The sequence below is a fragment of the Trachypithecus francoisi genome, unplaced genomic scaffold (genome assembly GCF_009764315.1).
Source record: "Trachypithecus francoisi isolate TF-2019V2 unplaced genomic scaffold, Tfra_2.0 Lachesis_group12, whole genome shotgun sequence".
In the NCBI taxonomy this organism is placed as follows: Eukaryota; Metazoa; Chordata; class Mammalia; order Primates; family Cercopithecidae; genus Trachypithecus; species Trachypithecus francoisi.
The window spans coordinates 20,689,201-20,702,986 of NW_022681457.1; the positions used below are offsets into that span (position 1 = coordinate 20,689,201).

General features: G+C 43.3%; 1 long non-coding RNA gene across 1 annotated transcript in view; it reads right to left on the reverse strand.

Annotated features, from left to right (window-relative positions):
• Window positions 1-693: 693 nt before the first annotated feature.
• The window catches only part of LOC117091987, a 73,052-nt gene continuing 59,959 nt past the window's right edge, over window positions 694-13,786 (reverse strand). Inside the window, exons 2-3 of the long non-coding RNA XR_004440592.1 lie at window positions 2,053-2,152; window positions 694-1,568 (exon numbers count right to left, since the gene is read on the reverse strand). This is a non-coding gene — a long non-coding RNA (uncharacterized LOC117091987). The remainder of the gene's footprint in view (window positions 1,569-2,052; window positions 2,153-13,786) is intronic.

A 13,786-nucleotide genomic window follows, 5' to 3' on the forward strand; every position in this document is an offset into this window, starting at 1 on the left:
ATATAAGGGGGAATATCATGGTCATACAATCAAGACAGAGTGATGCTTGGGATTATCTGGGAAGCAGGACCACTCCCCTGCTTTCCAGTTGCTGTTGATCTGAGTGTTTACGTTCTCCCCAAATCCATATGTTGAAATTCTAACCCCCAAAGTGATGGCATTAAGAGGTGGGGCCTTTGGGAGCTGATTGTGTCCTGAGGACAGAGCCCTTGTGAATGGGATTAGCCCCTTATAAAAGAACTCCAGAAATAGTATTCACTCCTTCCATTCTTGTGAGTTTACAATGAGAAGACACCCATCAATGAGAAAGCCTTTACCAGACACCAAATCTGCAGGTACCTTAATCTTGCACTTCCCAACCTCCAGAACTGTGAGGAAAAAAAAAAAAAAATGTTTGTTGTTTATAAGCCACCCCATTTATGGTATTTTGTTATAGTAGCCCAAACTGACTAAGATACCAGTGAGTAGGTAATAGAAACTCTATGTGTCCCAGTTTCTTCATTTGTAAAACATACAACATAATAACACAACTGATAAGGTTATTATTATGAGTACTAAATGAATTATCCAAATAAAGTACCCAGAGCATGTCATGTAGTAAGTGATAAATGTGTTAGTTTTTAATGTTGTTATCACTGTTTTTCTTAAGTATTATTATTATTATTGCACTACAAAAAGGGATCTTACCCAACCTAGGGGTTACGGGAGAAGGTGATGGCAAGGTCAAGTTTTGAAGAGCAGAGAAAGTGGATTTAGCCTTGATCGAGAGATGAAATGTTTCATTATTATTTTGTGTTGCACAGTGACAACTGGTTGGACATTTAACCTCCATGATCTCATATACAAATGACAATGCTTAGAGAGGTCACATAACTTGTCCAAGGTTACACAACTAGTTAAGTGTTGGTGTTAAGACTTAAATGTATAGTATTTTTATTTCCTCTATTTTATGGATAACAGTGAAATGCAAAGAGGCATTGGGGGTCAAAATGTAAATCCATGTTTCTCTAAGTCCTGAATCCATGTTCTTCCCACTACTCTAAGTTTCCCACCTAGGGGAATATATTCATCTTGTCTCTTTCAGATGTTGCAACAAGACATTAGGCTTCTTTATGATTTGATTTTCTTATTTCTAAATCGGGCCTCTCTACACCTCTCCTCTCTGCAAACTGCCCCTGTTTCAGCCTCCAGGAGAGTCTGTGACAATGAGTGGGCTCCCTCTGCAAGGTGCTTGGATTCCTCTGAAGGAAGAAAGCAAGGAAACATGAAGTATGGTGATGGTGGCATTTTCAAGGGCGGGTGATGAATGGAAACTTCCTGACATTTCAAGTGACAACATCTGAAAGGAAGTGGAATTTTCTTGAAGCACAGGCAGGAGGTCTCTGTCACAAGCTATTGATTTGGTGTGCACATCTTGCATTTAATCTGGTGATTAATTTGGAGGGAGGTTGCATGCATGCTGGGCTTTCATTTAGTGAGTTTAAAAGCCCACGACTTCTGATTTATTTTGCTTCATTCATGAGGAGCTGTTTTATTGCGAAGGGTTGAATGACAGGTTTCCTGGCAGGCTGTAAAGACAGGTAAAATTTAAATAAGGAACATAAAATCTTTCAAGGCACTCTATTTATCTTTTGTAATTTATTAATCGCACCTATTGAAGGCTGGTTGACCCTCTGGGAACAGTTCAGCAAAGAAAAATTATTGAGCATGTTAAGCTTGCCAATCCCTTGCTTTTCTTTTTCTTCATTTAGAGATGAGAAAACTAAGGACCTAAAATAAGAAATCACTTGCTAAATCATACCATGAGTTGGAACTGAAATTAACTCCTAGCTCTGCCCTGTGGCTTCAAGACCACCAAAACACAAGAAGTATGTGTAGAGCTCTAAAAAGGTTCCTAAAATATTCAAAGTGTTTTAATAATAAATTGAAAATTAAGATAAGCACTCTCTAACTTACATCTCATCAATGGCTCCCCACTGCCTTAAGAACAATCTTTAAAAGCCAGCCTCCACTTACCTGGCAAGCTCCATGTCTTGTCCCCCTTGAACTCACCTCCATCCATATGAAGCATCTTTACCTTTTCCCAAGTAGAATATGATCCTTCTTATTGCTGCGTTGATGCAAATGCTGTCCACTTGCCTGGATGTTTTTCCTGGAAAGAAGGAAAAAAAGGGAGGAAGGGAGGAGGAAAGGAAGGACCAAGAACATGAGTTTACAGCTCATTTCATTATCAGGCATTGCCTCTTTGGGTTAGTGCTCATTCCAGCAATTCAAACTACCTCTGACCTACAAGAATTTTAATTTCTCTGCAGTGACTTTATCATTTACCTGAGGTTCTCTCATTGTAATCTTTGGGTATGACATGGCTCCATTTATTTCAAGAAGTTACCATATTTCTCTTGGCAAAAGCTCCCCAACTCCTAAAAACCCAAGAAACTCTCTCTCTTTGTAGGTTGGAAAAATCTCCCCTATCTATAGCACATGGATTCCAAGAAATCAAACCGAAACTATATTGAGAGGTTCCGAAGGGGGAAAATGTAGGTGGGCCTCATTGTCTCGAAAAATGGCGCAAACTCAAACAGCAGGTATTTCCGAAAGGGGCTGAGGACACATGCAGAACATGATATAAAAATGTCAGATTACGACGAGTTGATGGGTGCAGCACACCAACATGGCACAAGTATACATATGTAACAAATCTGCATGTTATGCACATGTACCCTAGAACTTAAAGTATAATAATAAAAAATATATATAATAAATAAATAAAATTTTTAAAAAGTCAGATTATTAAAGAGTAGCTAGAGATAACAGGGTCAGGGTTAAGGGTGAGCATGGAAAACATGTCTTAGACTGTGTGTTGGCATCATGGAAAAGATAGAATTCTAAGATAAAGAGTGGAGGAATGGGATATTGGAAGAATTAAAGAACAGGGCACTTTATTCATTTAATAGCACGTTTTATTGAGCACCTACTTTGTAAGAGGGCCTGCTCTGCGAGCTCAATATACAGGAGGAAAGAAAATGTGATCAAAAGACAGCTTTTGATGGAATTCAGCCTCATGGAAATCTGGACTTCAACTTTAGTTCTGTCACTCATTACCTTTTTGACCTCACATGGTTTGTTTTGGTTTCCTCATCTGTAAAATATGTGTATTCTTTTCTGTGTCTTGATGATCTGCTATGTTGTTGTGTCAGAAGCTGTGCTGAACCCTGGACACACAGCAGTGAACTAGACAGACACAGTCCCTGCCCACCCCTACCCTCACCCGCCAGAAGCTTACTGAGTAAAGGGAGGGACTGACATGTTACCAGAATAAAGCATTTGCTGTGGGAGGATCTAGCAGGGCTGAGATGGCATTTCACACACATGGGCTTTTAGGATTCAACTAGATAGATGATTTTAACGGGTCACCATGCTTTCGACAAGAGCACAGGCTCTGGAACCAGACAGCATGAGCTCAAATTCCAACTTTGTTGGTAAATCCCAACTATTTACTAACTATATCACGTAATGAAGTGTCTACGCCTCTCTTTTTTCTAACCAGTAATAAGGGGATAATAAGAGTAATTAACTCATGTAGTTGTTAAAAAGATTAAATAAGTTAATATATGTAAAAAGTTTAAAATAGTATCTGGCACAAAAGTACACAATTAATAATTATTATTAATTTTATCACTATCATTGACACAGACCCTGGCTCATGGTGGGTGCTCACAATTGCTAGTTCCTGTCCTCTGCTACATGGATCTTCTTAAAATCTAGTAGAACAGTGGCCCATGTTTCATATTTCATCATATGTCAAAGGCCCAAATTGGTAACTACAGAAAGGATTGTTCTCAGTATCATTTATAATTTATTCCAGTCTGAGCAAGTTGCCTTTTGAGTCTTTGAAGAGCACAATGGTCTTCCCTGTAGGGTGGACTAGAGACTAAAGTAAGATTGTCAGAAAATTAGAGCCACAGGAACAAGAGAACCTAGAAAAAACTTGGGTCCCAGGTGGATGACAGCTGACTGTCTTCAAGGAGTCCCTTGGAGGAAAAGGCCACATTTTGTCATTCAACCACGAGCATGGTATTTGGGGTCTTATACACTTGGGATCTTGACTCTGCACTTACAAGCCAGTAGTCTTCTGGGTCATTTGAGAGATGGGAAGGATCATGTCTACATCATATGACTGCTAGGAAGGTTATATGGAATGATTAGTTTTTAAATGCCTGGAAGTTAATAGAACCATTGTCCAGGCTTGTCATCAAATAATGATGCTGACATTATCCTTAGCACTGAGTGGTACTTATGGTACTGATGGTCAAACAACCTTCCTCCTCCAGTGCTAGTAAGAGTGGTCTATACCCTATAGAAAATAAGGTCTCAGAATTAGTGACCCAAGCTCCATGAATACAGGAACTGGTGAGTCTTGTTTCTTGTGGTATACCCCAGATGATCCCCAGCATTCAGCAGTAATGCAATAAATGCTTTCTGAATGGATAAATTGTAAGAGGGACAGGCACAAAAATGCAGCATGTTTGGAAAGAGGCCAGCATGGTAATGGGACTCAAAACCACATTGTATAAGGTACATTGGTGGAAGTCGAGCTGCACAACTAGTGATGGAAGACTGGGGCATTGAGGTCTTCTGAAAGGTGGTTGAATCAGTCAGGGTTTAACCAGCAAAGCAGAACCACAGAAGGGATGGTTGGTTGATTGATTGATTGATAGGTGAATGAAAGGATGTATGATAGATAAATACATCGACTGATAATTAAATAAAAAAATAACTTATCATTATTATTGTTTCAAGTATTATTAATTATCCTATGCAATTGGGGAAGCTGGCTAAGCCATGGGGAAGGCAATCAGGAAGGGAAGACCCACAGGGAAGAGAGAACAATTGCAAGCACAGCTGTACCTGATACACTCAAAATCAACTGAATAGGAACTTTCATTACATCTGCAAATCCCCTTCACTGCAGCACCTAGATTAGTGTGTGACTGAATCCCTGGAGGATGGTGTGCATATGCTATAAAGTGGCCTCTACCTCCCATCCAACCTGCAACTCTCATGGAAGAATATCTCTTATGGCCCTCCCTAACCAGAAACAGACCAAAGAGGGAATTCTAGGGTGGATGGCTCGGCCTAGCCAAGTTGATGTTTTTCCTCTATGTCCCAAAACATTGATGTTTTTCCTCTATTTCCCAAAGCCCTCACAGTAATCATAAGGAAAAGGAAGCAAATTCCTATTCCTCAAAGACAGAACCAGGCTTAACGGGTGGGAACTTTGAGGAAAAGATACAGACCCAGTTGAAGAAAGAACTTCATAATGGTGAGAACAGGTGGCTAGAAGAGGTGTGCGAGCAGAACTGAATCCTTGATATTGGCAGAATGGTTGAGAAGGTAACCTGTAAAGACTCCTCCCATTCCCAAGACTCTGAGCCCACAAATCAGAGACATAGGCTCTAGGGCTGATAATACTATTCACAGGCAGGCTCAGTCACCATTGTATGACCCTCTGTGTGCCAGGCACAGTGCTTGGCACCATAAGACCTTAGGCAGGAAGACCAGATGATGCCTGAATCACTTGTTTCAACATCTAATAAATCTTTTCCTAGGGATTGAAAAGGTGCTGCCCACACTCTTAAAACTACATCTCAGCAAAGGCACGACAGTTAAAATCATGTATGCCAATTTGAGGCAGCACCAAATTGGTGGGTCACGTGGCCTAGGGAAAGAGCTTAGCCTGCACCTCTAGGGAAAATACACAGACAGCTTGATTGCACGTGTCAGTCTGCGGCGAAGCAAGACTTCTAAATTCTGTGTGAGGATATTGATTCTCTCCAAATTTCAAAAATAGTTTCTATGCCCCTTTCACCCCTGAATACCTTTGCACCTGCTGTCATTTCCTCTTCCTAAACTGTTCTTCTAGCCTGTTCTAGGTAACCAGTGCTGTGTAATAAGGTACCCCAAAATGTAGTGGTTTAAAACAAACAAAAAAAATAAAACCATGTATTTTGTTCAAAAATCCGTGGTTCAGGCAGGTTGAGAGGGAACAGCTGACCCTGTGTCAGCCGGGCTGGCTTAAAGGTTAGGGGCTGGAATTATCCGCCATCTCCGTCTATTGCTGTGATTTCTCCATGTGGCAGTTACAGTGTCACTGGACTCCTCACATGTTGGTTCAGGGTTCCAGAGGGGTATATCCTGAGAGAGAAAGAGCCGGCAGAAGCCTTATGACCTTTTGGTGACCCAGCCTCAGAAGTCTCATGCATCATTTCTGCTACACTGTCTGGGTGCAAGGAGTTACACACCCCCACCCAGATTCAGAAGAAGGGAACACAGACCCCCACTTCTCTGTGGGAAGCATGCCAGTCCCACTGTAAGAGCCTGTGGGATGGGAGATATATCTTGGTGAGTCCATCTTCGGAAAGTACAATCTGCACTTACTCTTTTTCTACCTGAAAAACACTTCTCACGTTTCAAGACCTAACTCAAATATCCCTTCTTTAAAAAAAAGCCCCCCCCAGGTCTCCCAGAGCAAGATACCTCCTCCCTACAGCCCTATCAGCACTTTGTAAGTCTGCTTTCAAAGTACTTTGTAGCCTAAAATGGCATTCTTTGTCACTTTCTGGAGACTGAGCCATGAGCTCTTCAAGGTGTGTGGTGGTATTTCTATATCCCAAGCTTTCAGCATTGGGATAATGCTCACTTAGCAAATGAACATCACTGCAGGCTAAGGTTTCTCATACACCCTGGACTATCTACATCAGAACGCCTGAGGGCTTGCTCAAAATGCAGACTTCCGGGCCCACGTCAAACCTCCTGGATCAACTCTCGGGGACAGGGCTTGAGGAGCTGCATTTGAACAAATTCCTCAGATGATTCCAACGAATATTAACCTTTGCAAGTTATTGTATCCCCAGTACCTAGTACAGTGCCTGGCACATAGCTGGTACTCTTAAATACCTAATGAATGAATGAATGAGCGAGTGAGTGTGTGAATGAATAAATATTTTTAGAGTGGATCAGGCACATAAGAGTCAGTTTTCTCTTTTGGCTCATGTGATGTCCAGTTCTGGCTCCAGAGTCAGATAAGCAGACATCCCTCTAGGTCAGACCCAGGTGAGACTCAATGCCCTATGTCTCCCTTAAATGGGTCAGTCACCTGGAGGAAGTGGCAGAGGCCATAGAAGGGAGAGAATCCTGGTGGTTGCAAAGTTGGTACATTATCTCACCCACTATCAGCAGGCTCCTTCACCATCCCCACCTCCTCCTTGACTTTCCCCACCCCCATGCATCCTGTCACATCCCAGATCAGAACCATTCTGGAAGCAGTATTTGCTAGTTTGACATTTCAAAATAGCATCAAGGAAGCTAAAGATAGCTAGGTTACAAGGGAGGTTAAACATCTTGCCAAATGACACTGAGCAAATTAGGTCTTCTCCATGTTGATCCAAAGAGTACACTGATGTTCTTCCTCTATTTGGAGGAATAGAAGCATTGGATGAAGAGGGGAAAGGGATTGAACCAAGAGCCAAAGCGCAGAACCTCAGTCTCAATTCAGTGGACAGTAAAGGAGTGCATGTATTTCAAAGTCTCAGTTAACAGACTCTGCTCTCTCTAGTTGTCTGAGACAGAAAGCCTGACATAGTAAAACCCTGCTCTCCGGACTATCTATACAGTCCCCGGGTTGTCTCGTGCATCTGGCTTCTGCTCAAACACAGCCTGGAATTATTTGAGTTGAGGAAGCAGTTTGTGCATCTGAGACAGTTAAGAAAAAAAGTCGCTACCCTTTTACTTCCTTTTCTTTTCTTCCTGTCTCATCACATTTCAACTAAATTTTCCAAAGCCACAAACATGTGACTGTGGATGTGCAGAGTTGGAGGCCAGAGCCTGGGGTCTCTGGAGAGACACGGTGTTCCCCAGAGATCAAGCATCTACGAAAACGTCTACTTGTACAAATAATAACACCTACCATTTAGGAACTGTTCACCATTTGCCAAGCACTCTGCTAAGCCTTTCACATACTTTACTGCATTTACTATCAAAATAATCCTACGAGTTAGGTAGCATTAAACTCCCATTATAGAGGAGGGATTGAAGGTCAGGGAGGTTAAGCAACTTGCTTTGGGTACCACAGCTAGTAAACTGCAGAATTGAGATTCAGCTCAGTATGTTTGACTCCAAAGCCTGCTTTCTTCCCAACCATGTTAGATCATCTTCCTTTAAAAAGATAGACAAGGGGGTGGGCGTGGTGGCTCACACCTGTAATCCCAGCACTTTGGGAGGCCAAGGCAGGTGAATGACTTGAGGTCTGGAGTTCAAGATTAGCCTGGCCAACATGCTGAAACACTGTCTCTACTAAAAATACAAAAGCTAGCCAGTCCCAGCTACTCGGGAGGCTGAGGCAGGAGAATCACTTGAACCCGGGAGGCGGAGGTTGCAGTGAGCCGTGATCATGCCACTGCACTCCAGCCTGGGCGACAGAGCGAGACTCTGCCAAAAAAAAAAAAAAAGAGAGAGAGAGAAAAGAAAAAGGTAGACAAGGGATATCCCCACTGCATACTGTGAATTAAATCCATTCCAGGAATCACGCTGGTCTCAGAGAGGGGAAGAGACGCCCCTTCACATAGACAGGCAACCTCAGGTAGAGCAGAAGGGAGGGAAACTCACTCTTGGTGACTCAGCAGCCCAGCCCACTGCCTGGCCTTTTCCCCATATCACTGATACCTACTGAAAGGGTGATCCCTGCTTGTGTCCTGAAGCCCCAGGGGTAAGTGGCAACCTGAGTCACAAGGGACAGATAGAATGTCAGGGTTGAAGTGACTCTCTGCCTTACCCACTCTGAATGTGACTGCCCCTGCCTATGCAGTGGTGGTGCTGTCACAGCCAGAACATGTTGGCAGAGAGGTGGGCAGGGTGCCTGAGGGGGCAGGGTGCTGGTCATCTGGCTAAAAACAGGGGCTGGGGGTAGGGAAGGCCATTCAGTTATGCCTGGCTTTGGTTCCAAGCTCTATAATATGATTCAGGTGCCTCCTATGGCCCCCTGCCTTCCCAGCAAATTCACTTAAGAGCAGAGGGAGGAGGCACTAATGGTTTCCACATTTGGGGCCCTCTGCAGTGAGGCCTTTCAAGCTCTGGGGCAAAGAAATCTAACCTTACCTCTGAGTAGATCCCTGCTCTGCGGAGTGCAAATGTGTTCATGGAGTACCTCTTATAGGTGAGGGTCTTAGGCCTTGTGGGCAAGACCCTGAGAATATGGCAAACCAGCAAACAGACACACAGCCTGCCCAGAGCTTACAGCCAGTGGCAGAGACAGAAAACTTCCCAGAAATTTACAATACAGGCTGAAGAGGACTGTGGGTGCAGTAGCAACAGAAGAAGGCACCTCATCAAGAATTAGGGGTTTGCCCAGCATGGTGGCTCATGCCTGTAATCTGTAATCCCAGCATTTTGAGAAGTCAAAGTGGGCAGATCATTTGAGGTCAGGAGTTCAAGACCAGCCTGGCCAACATGGTGAAACCCCTTTTCTACTAAAAGTACAAAAATTAGCTGGGTGTGGTGGTGTATGCCTTAATCCCAGCTACTCGGGGAGCTGAGGAAGAAGAATTGCTTGAACCTGGGAGGCAGAGGTTGTAGTGAGCTGAGATCATGCCACTGCACTTTAGCCTGGGCAACAGAGGGAGACTCCCTCTCAAAAAAACAAACAAAAAAAAAATGTGGGAGGGCTCAAGGGAAGCATCTCTGTGTTAGTGTCTGAGCCCTGAAGACTGAAAAAGAGTTACAAGAGTTATGGCGTGGAGGGGTTTGGAGATGCAGGGAACAGGGACAACAGCACATGGAAAGAGCCAGGGAAGGTGGGTGGGTGAGGATGAGGTGGCCAGAGCACAGAGTACAAGGGCACAATGTGTGAAGAGGTGAAAGGAGAGCCAAGTAGTCGGAATAATCTTCAGGTCTTGAAATCCATCAAGGATGGCAATGGAAGAATCGTAAGCAGGCACAAGACAGGAGGTCCATTTAGAAATACCAATCTGGCTTCTGCTGACAGCTGGGACACAATGAGATACATGCAGGGAGAGCAGTTAGGAGGCTGAAGCAGTGATTCGGTGCAATAATATGGTGTTCTGGAGGAGGGTGGTGGCCGTGGAGATGGACAGGAGCATGAGGGTAAAGGGTGCGACGAGGCCAAATCAACACATTATATGGTCCTTGCTTTCAAATAGAAAATAATTTTAGTTGAAAAACATCTTTTCTCTCTTAATTCATCCCAGTCTTCTGTGACTAGAAGGACGCTTAGAGGTCACTTAGTTCAATTTCCCCCTTGCAAGAAGTCCAGGGATTTTGAATTCCTTCATGCACGACGGGAGTGGGTGAATATTAGGCAGCAGGGGGAATACTCTGGGTGGGCAGCTGAATTGGGCACAAGCTTTCTTGAAGTTCCAGAACTTTACAGACATAGAAGTGTATATTCTGCTGACCAGGCCCATGGCTCCAGGCAAAGGGGTGGTTTTGAGGTGACACTTCCTCTGTTGGCTGTGATGGAGCACTCTCCTGCCCTCCCCAGGCAGAACCCCCAGCAGAGGGGGTGCCATAGAGGCTGGCATGAGGCTGAGGGCTCCTTTCTGCCAACAGACCCAGCCACAAGTGCTTGCTGAGTGACTGCCCTGTACCCAGCCTTGTTCCTGGAAACTGCTGTGATAACACTCTCTGGGTGAGAACCAAGTTTCGCTAACCTTTTACATAGGCTGAATCTGCAGGAAAAGGTCATTCTCTTTGGAGGTTGTTGAAAATTTAATGACAGCAACTCCTTAGGCTTGTAAAACCCCTTTAATGTTCTCAAAGCACAGACCACAGCATCTTCTCTTACACTGAGTGGTGTTTTACAGTGTAAAGCACTTACACAGTGACATACTTGATCCACAGGAAGCCCTAGGAGGGACGCAGAGATCATGGGCTCTACCCAAGTGACCTCAGTTCAAATCTTTTTTACTCTATGCCTCGAGGCTGTGGGGGTGTGGGCCTTGCTTTACCTCTTTGAGTGTCTTCCTCTGTAAGAGACAGATAATATATAGTCATGTGACAGTTAACAAGAATTCATTCTGAGAAATGTGTCTTTAGGTGACTTCGTCGTTGTGGGAGCATCATAGTGTGTACTTACACAAACCTAGATGGTGTAACCTACTACACACCTAGGCTACAAATCTGTACAGCATGTTACATTACTGAATATTATAGGGAATTATAATACAATAATATTCATGCATCTATAAATTAACAGAAAAGGTATTATAATCTTATAATCATAAAAATATGATATTATAATTGCATGGGGCCACCATCATATACGCAGTCAGCCATTAACCAAAACAGTATGTGGCACATGACCGTACCTATTTTGAAACGTTGCTATAAGCATTAAATCAAATGACGCTGCCTAGCCCAGTACTCAATAAAGGCTAGCTTCCTCCACCTTGTTTCTCACCCGTTCCCATATTCCAAACAAGGACATATCTAAGGTTGCCACACTAGAAGTGGTACCTGGTACATAGTGGGTCTGAAATAAATGTTAGTTTCCATTTTTCTCCCTTTAAAGCCCTAAACTAAAGCTATTTCTTCCCCGGGTTTTTTCCTCACCCAGCCCCTGGTATTTCCTGGAAAATCCCTTTGACAATATCACAGAGTCATGGAGCCTCTCCTTTGAGAAACACCCATATATATAAAGAGGCACCACACACACCCTCTCACCCACACAATTTTGCTTATGATTTTAAGAAGTTCAGATTCCCTGAAGCTTAATTTAGAAGACTGTGATAGCACCCATATGACACAAACTATCTTCTGCCACAAAGTATAGTTCTTCAGTTATCTGGTTTCCCTTCATAGATTAAAAATTACAAGGAGTTGGAGACCAACTTTTCTTCTTGCCCACGTCTATGTTCTATATGGTAACTGGAGAGTGGCAGATACACGGTGAATGTTAATTTAATGACTGGGTGGACAAACGGATGGATGAATGGAAAGGTGGGTGGGGAGGTGGATGGGTGAGTAGGTAGTTGAAGGGATGGTAGTAGATGGGGGGTAATTTGGGTGGAGGAATGGATGGGTGTATGGATAAGGTAGGTGGATAAGATGGTCAAGGGGTTGCCAAGCTCAGAGAAAGGCCCAGGCAAGCAGTGAGAAGTTAAATTAGCGGTTGTGGGGGATCTTAAAACCCCTAGCAGAAGACATCTGATATAATCAGTAGAAAGTATGGGATCTGGAGGGATCAAAGCAGAGAATGAGTGGAGAAAACAGTGTCTTAGCAGAAGCGGGACTCTCAGCTGGGTGGAACAGGAAGAATCTGAGTCAGAAAGCCAAATAGGAAACAGGGCAGGAGATGGGGGAACTCCTGGCCAAGAAAGCAGTGCTAATGCTGAATGGAAAGCAGAAGCTGCAAGACCTGTTTCTGAGGAAAAGTGGAGAGCGGACAGGATCCAGGGGGTAGGGGAGAGGACTGAATAGAGACACAGGAATTCATGGTATGTGGGATTCTCTGAGTCATAAGTACAACAATCATTTGTTGAGTTCTTCCTGTGTGTCACGGGTTGTTTTAGGCACTGAGGATAAGTCCTTGGTGTCAAATAAGAAAGACAGAACATTAATAAAAGTTGAGATTTATGGAACATCTGCTATGCACCAGACACTAACGGTTTAATGTGTCTCTTCTCAGCAACAATTGTATGAAGGAGGTGTCATTATCATCATTGCTTAACAGGTGAGGACACTGAGGCACAGAGATAGTAAGTCACTTCCCCAACACAACTAGTTAAGTATCAGAGCCAGGATTTGAACCCAGTTTCCAGGGCCTATGTGCTCCTTTGCTGTGCTATACTGCTGCCATTAAATGAATGATTAAACAATAGTTATACTGCAGGGTGATGAGAGATATGATGGCAGTCTTTACTGGTTACTGTGGGACACAGAGCGGAGGTGGTAATTGACTTTGGTTGGATGAGTCTAAATGGGTTTTAGAGGGAAGATTCTTTGAAGCTGGATTTTGGAAAATGAGTTTCTTAGGCATCCCGTAAGTAAGGAGTGAGGTTTAAAGATGAGGAAATGAGGAGAAGGGCATTCCAAGCAGAGGAACTAGCCTGTGCAAAGTGCACAAGCACCGAAGCATGAAACAGCAGGGACCTAGACAGGAAACCATTAGTAGTTCTATAAGGCTGCTTTGCAAGGCTAGGAGCTGCCAAGAGGAAAGACATGCTGCCTACTGGGAATAATGCTTAGGCATGTTCCCCTCAGCCTTCATAGAAATGAACGGTGTTCAACAGGATTTTTACCTCTTTTATCATCCTGAATAACCCCAACAAGTAGGAAAGTCAAGTATTAAGACTATTCCTATTTTGGGACTAAGAAAACAGCTTGGAGAAGTTAAATGACTGGTCTAAGATTACACCTTCAGTATGTAGCAAAGGCCAAACTAGATCCTCTGACTCCTAACTTTAATAATCTGGGCACACTGCACACAAAATATTTTGATGAGCACTGCTGGTACAAAGAAAAATAAGATTGAGTTCTCAGTTTTCTGCTACAAAGGCAATGATGAGGCAGCTCAGATCTGCAAAGGCCTGGATATGAAACCTTGACAGAAAAATAACTACCAAGATTTATCAACATGGGCACAGCACTTCACAGCTTGCGAAGCACATTTATACTCAGAATGTTAGTTGACAATTATGAAGACACTGTGGCAGATTGTACAAATAATGTTCTTGTTCCCATTTTTCAGATGAACTAGATATATTAATTGATT